Source organism: Xiphophorus maculatus, chromosome 2 (genome assembly GCF_002775205.1).
Source record: "Xiphophorus maculatus strain JP 163 A chromosome 2, X_maculatus-5.0-male, whole genome shotgun sequence".
Taxonomy (NCBI): domain Eukaryota; kingdom Metazoa; phylum Chordata; class Actinopteri; order Cyprinodontiformes; family Poeciliidae; genus Xiphophorus; species Xiphophorus maculatus.
Window position 1 is genome coordinate 25,148,763 of NC_036444.1, and position 13,972 is coordinate 25,162,734.

A 13,972-nucleotide genomic window follows, 5' to 3' on the forward strand; every position below is an offset into this window, starting at 1 on the left:
TTTATCACTCTAGCTACATTCTCCTACTTCTAACTGGTTTCGCTTTAATTGTTGTTATTTCAGCTCTTAACTTTATGTTGTCTCTCTTTTTTTCTATTCTTCAAACCTACATCTTTGTGGAGGACGCATCATCTCAGTGGCTTGATACAATCCATTGGTTTTCTTTGCTAGAAAACGTTTTTCTTTTTTAAACCAGTTTGAAAAATAAACTGAACTTGACCGCACTGGATCAATTTGAAATGAATCTGTCTGTATGATTGGGTTGAATTATTATTTTGGAAAATGCGTTAGGGTGACGTTTGTTGTGAATAGTTTTTTTTTTTTTAAACAAACTGAATTAAATTGAAACAGCCTACCTAACAGATATTTGCAAAATAAAACCCAGGAAAAGTTAGCATAAATTTTTTCAGTCTCATTTTCTTAATTGACCGTCTCCATAGAGCTCTGACTTTCTCTGATTGTCTGCACGTTGTCAGCGCCTCTTTGCGCTGCAGCCGTCGCTCTCTGACTGAGCTGTTTTTGCTCCGTCTTTGACTGGCAGATAATAACAACGAAGTTGCAACAAGCTCAAACTTTATTTGTACTGCACAAACATAACAAGTCCTCGGTGGCCTCAGCTGCGATGATGAGGAGCAGTCAACACCACGTTCCCTCAGAATCCCCCCCGGAATCCATTATGTCGGGCCTCCATTGTTATGCCAGGTCTGTTGGTACAGAATTAAAAAGCGCCTTGGTCTGACAAACAACAAAAACCTCAGTGAAGAAGCCATTCATTTGCTATTCTGTCTGCAGGTGAAGAGTGTGACAGCTGAGCTGCAGGAAAATATAGCTGTGTTGTTGACAGCAGGGAAAAGTTTACCTGGGGCCGGAAGAAAACAACAGAAAACCAGAAAGTCAGGACGAGCGGGCGACAAGCAAAACAAAACAAATAAAAAAACATGGCAGTCTGAAAAGTTTAATTCAAAAATGATTCTGTGGGCTGCAAAAGTATTCACTTTCACACATATTTATCAGTTTCTTTTGACTCAATAACTGTGCACAAAAACACCATCAGCATCTGGGCACAATGATACAAAATATGTCTAATTGCAACTGTTAGAATGTTTTCTCTCACTTTTATTTATCATTCAGTCATTATTACATGTATTTAGCATAAATGCTGCCTCATCCTTCCCATTTTAGTTAACCAGGACTTCTTAGGGGCTGCTGAACGGCTCCTTTGGCCATTTCCCTGTCACAAAGTCGGCCATTTTGCCCGTGCTGGGCTAGCATGCTTGACGAATTTGACTGTCAGCTATTTCGATGCATTATTTTAACTTGTGATCTGTAATAAAAATAGCTGAAAAACAGATTAGATTCTACGATGACATTTTTTTTTATGTATCGGTTTTCAGGAAGTGTTCAACTGCCAGAGTCAGCATCTCGTTTTAGCAAGAAACTTTCAAGATTGTACAAGATGCAAAACGAGAAAAAATGTAAACTTTTATCTGATAATTACGACTTGACAAAATCATCGTCAGATATTTTTATCTCATATTGATGAGATAGTAAGGATCTGGTTAGTTAGCTAAAACATAATACTATCACTATTATGACTTAGCTAATTCATAATAATGAGATACCATGTCAAAATAATGTGAGTCACAATTTTGAGATACAAGTTTTTTTTATCCCTTCACAGTGGCAGAAATTGGCTTCTATATTTTATTGCCAAGTTGTGGCAGTTAAAGACTTCCATAGGTTTAAATGTTTCTATTTTTGCCTACCCTTTCACATAGATGTTCTTTATAGTCCCAATAAAATACACTGAGCTTTTTTGACTTTCTGCCAAACACAAACTTCCAAAGGGCGTCAATTCTTTTTCAAGGCACCTTTTCAAGTAAAAACTCTTTCACTGGATGCAGTAACTAATGGGTAGCTTCACCTAATCAGAGCTAATCGCACACAAAATTAAACAACAATGATTCCCCGAGGCGGACGAGTGTCATTGAGCCGGCTTAAGCTCATTCTCCTCCTCCTTTTTCACCTTTTCAAGCCAAATGGAGACATTCATTCCTTCCGCGGCTGTGGAAGGTTAATGGCACATTAGTGTCACGGTGCTTGAATCAAACCCTCGTCCCTCAGAGCCTCCGCGGTGTTGTGTTTGAACAGCGGACCGGCTGATGTTTAACAGTTCGGTCGCGATAACTGTTGGGAGCAAACAAACGAGGAAACAAACCAAAGCGAAAAGCAATGAATAAAGAAGATGCAGGAGGGGGAACGGGCGGGGGGTTGTTACTCAGACGTCGGGATAATCTGAGCGTCTGGTTGTGTGCGATATGTGCTGATCCAGGAGACTGCCATGTTTGTTTGTGTTGCCGTCTCATTTGCATGGCGACTGGTGCGTTTGTTTCTTTTCCTCTTCCGAAAGAACATCCGAGGACATCTTTAGACGATGAAAGGCACGGCCCATAAATAAAACAGTAGCGGCCTCGTGTTGCTGAGCTTTGTATACTTTTGGGGAGATTTCTTATCACATCTTAATTACGCCCATGTACAAAACCACCAGTCTCTCTCCGAGGACGGCGCCCACAGAGGATGGCGGACCAGGACGCAAACGTTTGCCGGTTCTAAATAACGTGTTATTAAACAGGGGTGCATCACAACAGACGTATTAGCATGCATGGAGTAAATAAAAGTTATATTTGAACTCCCCTCCATCCTTACAAATCAGAAATAACAATGGTTGCTCGATTCTGGAGGGTTCCGTAACTACTCTGAGACTGCTTTAATCGTTCGGTAAAATGACTGAACTTTGACCTAAAGGTTTTTGGTAAAGTGAGAAACGTATGTCCACGTCCAGGGCTTTACCAAATCATGTATTCAATAAGTCCTGTATTGTGTGTTTGTGTCAAAATACACAATAAAAGTGTAGCTGTAGGTGAAAAATTTGTTTGCATTAATTATGGATGTGGACAATGTTGGTGTAAGAAAAAGTCTGGTCTCATGTCGAGACCAGACGTGAGTAAACATACATGGGCGACCGGGAAGACGTAACGCCGATAGTTTGTGGACGATGTTCAACAGAGAGAAAAACGACACAAAGACGTCTATAACGTCCACCAGACTTTCTGGTGTGCACATGGACGCTGTTTTGTCTCCATTATTTAGAATTCCCCTTCACGTGTCCCGTGCGTTCTGGTTGGCTGCAGGTCATATTCGACAGGCTGCGTTCTCGTTTGTTGTCGGGGAACATCACACACGTTGTCTTTGGGCCAAGACAATCCAAGATGTGAAATATCCACAGTTTTAGATCAGAGCGGTTCCGACGTCCTTCCAAGCTAAATATCACTCTCAACACACGACACATGACAAGAATGTCCCTAAAGATTATCTTGAGAGCCGTCCGGGTAATCTGGTCATTTTTAAGATAGTCAGAAGAGGAAAATCTGGACTAAAATCTGCATAAAAATATTATGCCTCACAGGCATTAATGAGCAGCATCTTGGTACTGGTCCAACCATATTAGCCATCATCCAGTGGCCAATCAAAGCCAAACCAACCTTAAGCTTGTGGTGAGAAGTTTCTGAGGCAAAAATCCAAAACAGAAGATGAATTTCTGTATAGTCCAATCATCCTCATCTGGAATATGTTTACACACATCCTTGTTTTAAATAGTTTTGCTACATCAAAACTTGGATTCTGAAACAAAGGATGAAGTCATTGTCATAATATCTGCATTATGCTGTGACTCTATGCAGTCTGAGAAACACACACCGAGGTATACTTCTTAGATTGCAAATGATGAGCTAAAATAATAACAGAAGAGAAACCCTAGGGAGGTAACATTAACTGTGAGAAATTCAATTCCTTCTGGAAGCTCATTAGAATATAAATCAAAGGGAGGCGAGTTGATGTCTGACTCCTACGCATCATCTATTGTACCGTGGCAGTCGTCCAACTACATTTCAACAAGTCAATTTAGTTTCATAATGAGAATATATGGTCAGGGAGATAACGACCTTCGGCCCACAACTGCCTAGATTTCTTAATCAGAAACATTACAGGGAAGCCTCAAAACCACAAACCCAATCCACCTCCCTGCAAATGAGCTCCGCATCTTCCTTTCGGAAAACGCCGGCCAGGTTCGGCGTCGGCGCAGACACGAGTGTGACGGCGGTTCTAAAGCTCGTCGTGTTTCATTCACGCCGTCCCGCCTATTAGCCCTGTGTCTGCTGCTATCTCCGGCGCTGGGAGGATTTGACAGGCTTGCCTCAGAACCTTAAATTAACTTAATTTGGGTTTGGATGTCACCGTCTAAAAGCTGTTTTTTTTTTTTTACTCATAACCTCAGATTGCGACACCTCCCGATGCCCAGACCCACGTTTCCTTGTGCCACGTGGCCTAGCGAAGGCGCCTTAATTAGCAAGAAGACGACTCGTCTCGTCCGATTGGGATGTGAAATTATTTACAGATGCTGCTGCTCTGAAGCCAAGTTGTCCATTACTGTTTGGATGTCACAAATGTGTGGCAATAGTGCGAATTTCCTGCAGAGGGCCGGAGAGTGATGGTGTGCTTGAGTGCCATTGCGTTCAGCTGGCATTTTTCACACATTTTGTAAAACGGAGGAAAAATGCACTCTTTTATTTTCTGTATAGTCAAAATTTTTGATGAACCCAAACATGAATGTTTTTAAGTAATTCTAGTAAAAAAAAAATCCATCAGTCTGCTGTGTATTTTGTGGAAAAAGTTAAATTAGCAAGCTTGGACCACAGACCATATATACAATGCTCTTAACTTGTTGCTATATGTTTACAGCTCTGAGTTTACACGTGTTTCTGATTCTGACACTTGACCCAAAAGAAGATCTGCTCCAAAAAATCTGTTAACCTTAATGTATTCACACTCATAGTAACATTTATCATGGCTACAGGAAATAAAAACAACAGAAAAAAATCTGCAAATAATGCTTTTAAAGAACACTTGTGTACCGGTAATAAATATTTCATAAAATGGATGCACAGTTCACCAACACACACACACACACACACACACACACACACACGCACACACACACACACATACTGTATACATATATATATATATATATATATATATATATATATATATATATATATACGTGTATATATATATAACAGTATATATACAGTATACATATCTGTATTATGTTAGAATGGCCCTGTGTAAAACTTTAGTCCAATGGCAGTCTTTGGTTCTATCAGAGGAGAAAACGTCCCAGAGCCAAAATACACTGGAACGCTCACAGTAAGCATCAAAAACCCAGGGGAGCATGATCCTTTGAACATTTCTTTTTATAATGAATCTCATATTGATTTTGTTTTGAACTAGAAGGAAGAGTTTAAATTGGAAGCGCTAATATTATACTCCCACATGCTCTAGATGAAGAGACACACACACAAACAACCAAGGCTGGGGTGTTGAGTGAGCGTAGAAGAAGAAGTTTCGGGCCATGGAGAAGCCATCTCTGCGATGAGATGAGACTCGTTGTCCTGAATCCTGGAGATCAGGCCTCGCTCTGCACTCGGACACGTAGCTGACAGGTGATCGATTGCTCCACTTGAAGCGGTTTTGTGGAGAAGGCGTTTTGACACGGCACTCACTCTCAACGAAGCGAAAATTGACAGAGAGTTAGCAAAACTTACACGCCTGATTGGTTTTAATGTGTGGAGTGAATTATTCCACCGATTTGATTTGAAGTCCGTCTGCTTTTTGTTCTGCCTGGAACCGTGTTCTTGCTCTCGGAGCGAGAGGTTTTTCTTTGCCGAGGGCCCACTCGGGGTCCGTGGTGCGTTCAGTTAGATTAGTCTGTCAGGTGTAATGTAATGGACTGTGGAGATTAAAAAGAAGATATCACAGAGCACTATTGATCCAACATGTTGATGGGGGTCACATGTACCGCAGTTTATCAGCTTCTCAGACGGACGGACAGCTTGGGAAGGGGGAACATTTTTTACGACAATCCTCTGGGAGTGAGGGGGACGGATTAGAAGGTCGCACCTGCTACTCTGTTCAAGTTTTTAAGTTTCTTTCACTGTTTGTTCTCCATCTCATTCTGACTCCAAACTGGGGAAAAAAGGAGTCTTGAACATCTTAAACTACACTGATTTAAAAACAAATGGTGCAACTCTTTGCTTGCTTTTCACTTGGGCAGAATTAAGTTAGCTTGGATATTTGAAGAAGTTATTTGAAGAGGCTACGTCATCTTTTCCAGCTTATATGACGCACAGCTTATGTGATCCATTGTAGGAAAGAAGAGGTGAAAGTGTCTTTCCACTGGAACAATTCAAGTCTTCTACTCACCAAAGTACAAAAGGCTACCATATTAGTCTTAAGCTAATCCACTGAAAAGCCTCTTCGGTGGAACAATGCCAAACAGGGCAGCGAAAGGCACAAGGATCAAATAGCTCTTTAAGAATTTCAAAGAGAGTGGAGGAAAAACCCGCAGTGGTGCAGCTAAGGACAAATTCAGAACATCCTGCATGTACAGTAGAAAGGCTGCAGGAGCTTGTTATAAGGGTCAACTTACATTCTGCAACAGACCGATGACCTGCTCAGAGTGTACTCCTCCCTTATGCCCAACAACGACTGAGAGACTGAATCCCACCTGGACAATTTTGACTTTGACCAGTGTTGGATGATGTACTGTCTTAAACCAAGCAACATGTTGACAAAGAGACAGTACATTCATTCCCTTGTATAATTTTATAGAATAGAATAGAAGTACTTTATTCATCCCAGCAGGGAAATTACTTCACAGTTACAGCATAGAGACAAGACACAATAACAACTACCACTGAGTAGTAGTTGTAGATAAAATAAAATATAAAATGCTATAAATTGTAAAATTATAAAATGCTGTTAATCTAAAAAGCAACTTAAGAGCAGTCCTTGCAAAGATTCAAAAAATGCAGATATGTATATGTAAATATATGTACAGCAAGTGTGCCACAGTGCAGTTGTGCAAAATCAGACTGATTAGTGCAGAACAATGATTTAGCTTTTATTGTACAGTGAGATGGCATGTGGCAGGAAGGATTTCCTGTATCTGTCCCTACAACAGCGGAGCTGGAGCAGCCTATGTGAGAAGCCAGTCTGCATCAGAAATGACAGCATTTAAAATTGCAGTGTGTAACTTTTATGAAGAATAAATATTTCACATATCACCATCCGAAGAAATGCGATGCTCCCGACCAAAAACAACCAATCAGGGCCAGGAGGAGGGTCTTAATGCTGTCGATCAACGTCATGTACTCGCTGCTAAATGTGGTGATGGCGGAAAAACAATTTACGGCTACAGGAAAACCGTTTATGAGAGGTCATCGGTGGTTATGCTAACTAGCCTTAGCGTTCACAACAGGTTCTGCTAGCTGCAGAGTAGCAGGGGGGAAAGGGGGGACGGAAGGGTGGAGGAGCAGAGATTATGATTGACAACCCTGAGACCCGCCTCCTGGCTCTGATTGGTTGTTTCTGGTTAGACAGAGGAGCTTGATTTTTTCACCTATTCTTAGTTCCACACCAAACTATAACAACATAGTGACAGTTTCAACAAATATATATAAAAAAATGTATCTATATTTATGAAAGTAAAAAAAATAAACAATTTTAACAATTTGTTAAAATTGTTTATTTTTTTTACTTTTCATGTTTTCATGTATTTCAATGTATCCTTATTCAGTAGAGTAACTATATTTAAAATATGGTTGGAATTTATGTCATCTATTTGATACTGTTATGTTTTGAAACAAAAAATGTTGAATAACCAGAAGCATTAAAAGTATTTTTCAGATTCCATTCCTTCGTCTACCTCCTACGCATCTGCTTTTCCGTTTGTAAATAGTTCATAAATGACTACAAAGTAAAATATAACTAAACATTAAGAGACAAATGAAGCTCTTAACCTGTGAGCCACTGCAAATATTTCCTTTATGATTCACATCCAGTCTTATTTTACAGGCATTTCTCTTGAAAAGGTAAGAAAAGCTTTGAAGTAATCAGGAGCCATCAAAGATCTGCGGGAATGGTTGATGCTTCAAAAACAAGCAACGTGACCTTTTCCCACGACGCAGTTATCGCTCGGTGACAGCTCCTGCTTGACTTTTTTCCCCTCTCTGGTTTGTAGGAGTTGGAGTGAGCAGGTCTGCTGGAGAAATGCTGGGTGTTTCTGTTCATTTCCAGACCATTCCCGCTTGTTGCATGTGAAACAAACAGAACCTGGACTGCAGAATTGTAATGTAAAGTCTTAAAACTTAACAATGAAGGAAATAGATTGTTTGTTTATTTTATTTTGTTGCGACTGGAAACCTACTCCAGTAGTTTCATGCTCACTGACAAATACGGTAGAGGATCTGTGATGCTGTGGACCTGCTTCTGTTCTGAGGCCTTAGGAAGCGATTAGAAACCAGCTGCAATAAACGGCCAGCCAGTTAATCGCATGATAAATTAAAACAATTTCATTTCTGAGGATTAATATTTTTCTAAGGGAAATATTGCTTACCGACACGCCGTAACTCATTTTATTTATAGTTTTGGTTGTTGTGTTTCATTTTGGATATTTCAGATCTCTTCCAGTTGCAGCGTTAAATGCTCCTTATGAAATTAAGATTTTTGTTCTCTCAAAGTTTGTCTTTGAGAAAGCAAAAATCACACTAAATCTGAGCTTTGTTCAAGGATATTTTTATGGAAAGAGAAACAGAGGAAGGAAAAGAAGTTGACAAAACATAATTTCATTCAAGTGTTACTCCTTGCAAGTAAATGACACACAACAGTGGAAGACTTCAAGGGGAGTGGAAATAAAACTGCTTTGATCAGCCAGTGCGAAATATTTCAGCAATCATTAATGCTCAAGGCTAACGGAAACCTAAAGACCTCTCTGCAAGGTTTCTGTTTGTCTAAATTAGGTTGAAGCAAAGTTGGCACTTTTTTTCCTCTTCAGTATCTCAAATTAAAACTAAAAAAAAAAAAAAAATGCTAATATTAAAACCAGCTAGGATATGTAGAAGAAGCACCTGGCTAAATAACATTAGAATGTTAGCATAGCTACAAAGCTAACGCTGTCAGCATTTTACCTGCCCTGCTAAAACCAGGGTTGATTTGCAGTTTCTCTTTCCGTGTTCACTGAGCATTAATGGCTCAGTGACATTTTATTGAAGATTTTCAGTTGTCATTTTATGTTAATCTGACCTCACTGTCTGCGCAGCTTCACCACAGCTATATTAAAAAAAGTTAAACACAAACATCTTGACTGAAACTTATTATTGAGTAGCCTTTTTTTTCTTTCTTTCTTTTTTTTACTCCAACTTGAGTAATTTCTTGGATAGCTACTTTTTACTTGAGTAAAAATATGTTGAAACAACACTGCTCCTAATATCCATGTCTGTCCAACATGCTACCTGAGGCCTGTTGCCTGTTTAGTTTGAGCTGCTGCTCCTCCGTGATCTGATGTTGGGGTGAATGTACTAAAACGTGCACTGCTGCTGGGAGACTTGGAAACTATCTTTAATGTTTTCTGATTCTGAAACACAGTTAAAACTGAAGGACGATGGACTTCAAAATTTGGCCCTGAGTTCAATGAGCAAGCAGCCAAAACTCTTAAGTTTAAAGAGGCTGGTGCGTTTTCAGATCAGTTAATCAAGTAGATGTGAAGTAGCTGCTGCCTTCCCCTCCAACAGTCAACATAAAGAGAAAGCTAGTCTTAGGTTTTATGCATTTTGTGGGAATCAAAATGTTTAAAGTGCTTAATTTTTCACAAAACATTCCATTTTGGCTTTGTCGTTTTTTTAATACATTAAGACATCTGCTGTATGGAAGACCTAAGTATTAATACTTAAAAAATGTTTGTACTTTTCTTTTTGCCTTGACTATAATTTTACAGAAAGTAAGAAAGCTCTTTATTTTTCTAAATCTTTTCCATTTTCTAATTGAGTTTTACTTTATTTTCTGTGTGGGGTCTGCTGTGTAGTTTTGCTCATATGAGTTTAGATTTAGATACATTTGATCATTTTACCGTCTTAGTAAGACCTCACACTTTTGTTTTTACTGCAGCTTACAGAGGATATCTGAACACAGAGTCTGTTAGACCAGTGTTTCCTGGTCCTCAAGGCTCACTGCCCTGCATGTTTTAGGTATTCCCTTGCTTCAGTTCAGCTTATTTCAATTGATGGCTGATTAACAGGCGTTTGTTGAACTGCAATCAGTTGAATCAGGCACATTAAAGCAGGGAAACCTCTAAAACATGTAGGACAGTGGGCCTTGAGAACCAGGGTTGGGAAACACTGTGTTAGATGAACTGGACTACATGTAAGCTCCAAAATAAAGCTCATTGTGCCATCTAGTGGTTAATGACTAAAGATTACAATACTTGCATGAACTGTTATTGCAAAATTTGCACAGTGAAAGTAAAAATGATTCAGCTGATACATTTTTTAAAAATACAAATAAATGCCAATAAACAAACAAGACCAGTAAAAGCAGGTATAAGTGACAACAAGTTAGTGCTAGTGGAGGAAACTTAAGTGGAAAGTAGAACATTCAAGTTTTAAATTAGGTGGCATAGCAGGAAAACATCATTTCTGTCCTTAAGACAAATATTTGTCATGTTTTAAGAATTTCCAATTATTTCATTTTGGGTTCAACCACAGAACCCAGAACCAACCAAACAGAAATGTTACCATGCATACACTTAAACGCCACATATTTCCAAACATTTTCTTAAATTAAAATAAACAAAATCTGTAAGATATTTATATATACAGTACAGACCAAAAGTTTGGACACACCTTTTAATTCAATGAGTTTCCTTTATTTTCATGACTATTGACATTGTAGATTCACACTGAAGGCATCAAAACTATGAATAACACATGTGGAAATATGCACTAAACAAAAAAGTGTAAAACAACTGAAAATAGCCCTTATATTCTAGTTTCTTCAAAGTAGCAACCTTTTGCTGTGATTACTGCTTTGCACACACTCTGCATTTTATTGATGAGCTTCAAGAGGTCGTCACCTGAAATGGTTTTCACTTCATAGGTCAACCTGCCCTGTCAGGTTAATAAGTGGGATTTATTGCCTTATAAATAGTCATGAAAATAAAGAAAACCCATTGAATTAGAAAGGTGTGTCCAAACTTTTGGTCTGTACTGTATATATATACAGTATATATGTATATCTAAAAGATGCACCAATCTGGTTTCATCAGTGTGTACAACCTTAAACTGATGCTATGCTAAAACACGTTTTGATTTAACGTCAGCATTCAGTCTCCATACATCTTGACTTGTCAGTAAATCTTCATCTGTCTTGTGGAATTTCTCCAGGTTTGGTTCTGAGACTCAGATCAGTATTGAAGACAGATAACTGCAGAGCATGATACTGTCATCGCCGTGTGTCACAGTGGCGGCCTTTTGAAGTTCTAGTTTGGTTCCTCAACACATTCTTCTACAAGGCTTTGGGAGATTTTAGCTAAACTAGCTTCAGTTTTTCAACTCTACTGCTCAGTCCAGACCAGTAGTATACAAGAACCAGTTCTTCCATGTAGAACACAACCAGTTCTTGTTGGAAGCTCCTGCAGATTCCTCAGTGTTGCGTCTTGGTGGTCTCACTGAACAAGTTGCTCCCTGTTTTCATAAATGTTTAGAAAAATTGTTAGGTTTTTGTCTTTTTGAACTTCATTGACAGCCTCCACTGAATTGGCTATACACATATATAAAGATACAGATGTTTTTAACCTTCTCCTTATCCATTCTTTGTATACAATAACATTCCCTTAATCCTTAGTGACTTCTGTGCCAACTAGTCTTCAGAAAGGAGCAATTTCAGGACCCTCTTACTAGAACAGGTCAGTTTGTCAACCTAAGACTTAATGCTGAAAGTCTATGAAACTCCATTTAGTATTATTTAGGTGTACACGCACTTATACAGGGAGGTTACATGTTTTTCTTAACATTCTTCATTGTATGCAGGATGTATAATTAAAAGTCTGGAAACAATTTATTATGGCTTCCATATTTTCTGTCTCAATTAAGAGTAATTATTTTGTGCAGCTGTTTATTGAATTAATGGCACTGTGAAACAGACATCAGAACCACATCTGAAAAATCTGACCTTGCATTTGGTGACCCCAGGCGATTCTTACTCGCTAAATGAGGTCGGATCAGGCTGCCGTGGTGGAATCAATGATTACTTTTTCACCTTGCTATAGCAAACGTATCGGAACCTCCGATGTGGGAGAGGCAACTTTTTTTTTTTGTGGTCTCAAGATTTAAGTTGGAAAAGTAGCAGTCTCCTCTGGCTGCAAGAGATTGAGATCGGCAGGTAGACATGTATGATGTGAAACTATAAAATCAAATTCGGATCAAATTTTATTTGCATAGCACATGTCAGCAACAAGAGTTCAAAGTGCTTTACATCATAACAATAAAAGTCAACAATTGACAATTGATAGAGGTTTCTGAAGGTGACAAGATCGAGAGACTGTTCTTTGACACAAAAAGTTCCATCTATGGGAATCGAAACTGTTTGGAGAGTTGGCCTTCATCAGTTCCAGCTGTTTATTTTTTCCATCCCAGAGAAAGAGACTTTGTTTTCTACGTCGATGCAGAGGACACTACGTCAAAACATCATATCCTGTACCTCCCAGCCACATTAATGCCACTGTGGCCTTTAGTTGGAATACCTGTCGAGAAGCAGAGGTAACCCTGTAGCTGGACCTCTGTAAAACGATTCCTGAGAGAACGCTGCACCAATATTTAGCAGGCTCGAGAGAGACGGGGCTTTCAGACCAAAAAGCTTTGACAGCCAGGTGGGATTACTGACTACAATAAGTTTCAGAGTTATTGGATGAACTCTGTTGCCTTTCCCCCTTTTTCACTCTGTCCCAATCGTTAGAGATTAGATAGATGATCTAGAAAGACAAGATGAGGAGACTTTTCCACAAAGAGTTTAGAAAACATTTTGGAAATCCTTTCAGAATTCCTCAGGTGGAAGTCGTGCTGCTATCGTTTTAGGGAGAACAGTCCGTCTTCTAGAAAGCCTTCTTAAACAGGCCTTGCTTGTTCAGTGTTTTTATAGTGGTTCTATCATGAACTATAAAACTTAATATGCCTAATGATGGTGCTATTATGTTTGTTGTAATTACTATGAGGACTGCACAGTGTGATGTTGGAGCCAGTTTTCTAGGACATCAAAGTCCTTCTATTTGAAGTGGAAATGTTTTCCACTTGTGAAATTTCTTACTTATTGCAGGACAAAGAGCTTTAATGTGATGTAATAATCCTTTTACCCAGATGAATGTAAAAACAATTGCAGGTGACTATTGATGTCTTTCCATCTTGGCATTTGGAGCACATCTCTGTTGTGCAACAGTAGGTTTGATTTGGGTATTAATAACTATTAATAGCTACTTATGTAATTATTAACAAAATCAGATGAGGGAATAAGTTTGTACACTTGCCTTCTCAAAGTGGAAGTTGTGTACACATATACAGACAATTTCTCTCCGAAATATTAGAATTTAACAAAATACTTCAAGTTATTAGTATTAGACCCTGTTTGTATCCAAAATGTTTGTTTTTGCGTTATTCCCGCTAGCAGAAATGACGAATAAATTACATTTTTGGAGAAATTTCTTTTTACAGAAATGTGAAATCTCAGACGTTTTCTATTTTCTGATTAAATAGATGTGAACAAAGAGAAAAAAAATTCAGAAATGTCCAACTTAATGCTCCAAATCGCTAAGCTATTATTCTTTCTATAAGAAATTGACCTATTTTAGATTTAAACACTTATAGTTTCATAACTAACTACATCAGTAAAGCAGACATAAACACAGACTGATAGTCTTGAAATGACGACTTTTTACAAATTTTTGAATTACCAGTAGGGTTGCTGGGTAGAAACGAACATATGGAAGTGCAGTCTTTTATTGTATGTGAAGAGAAACATTTCTGTACAT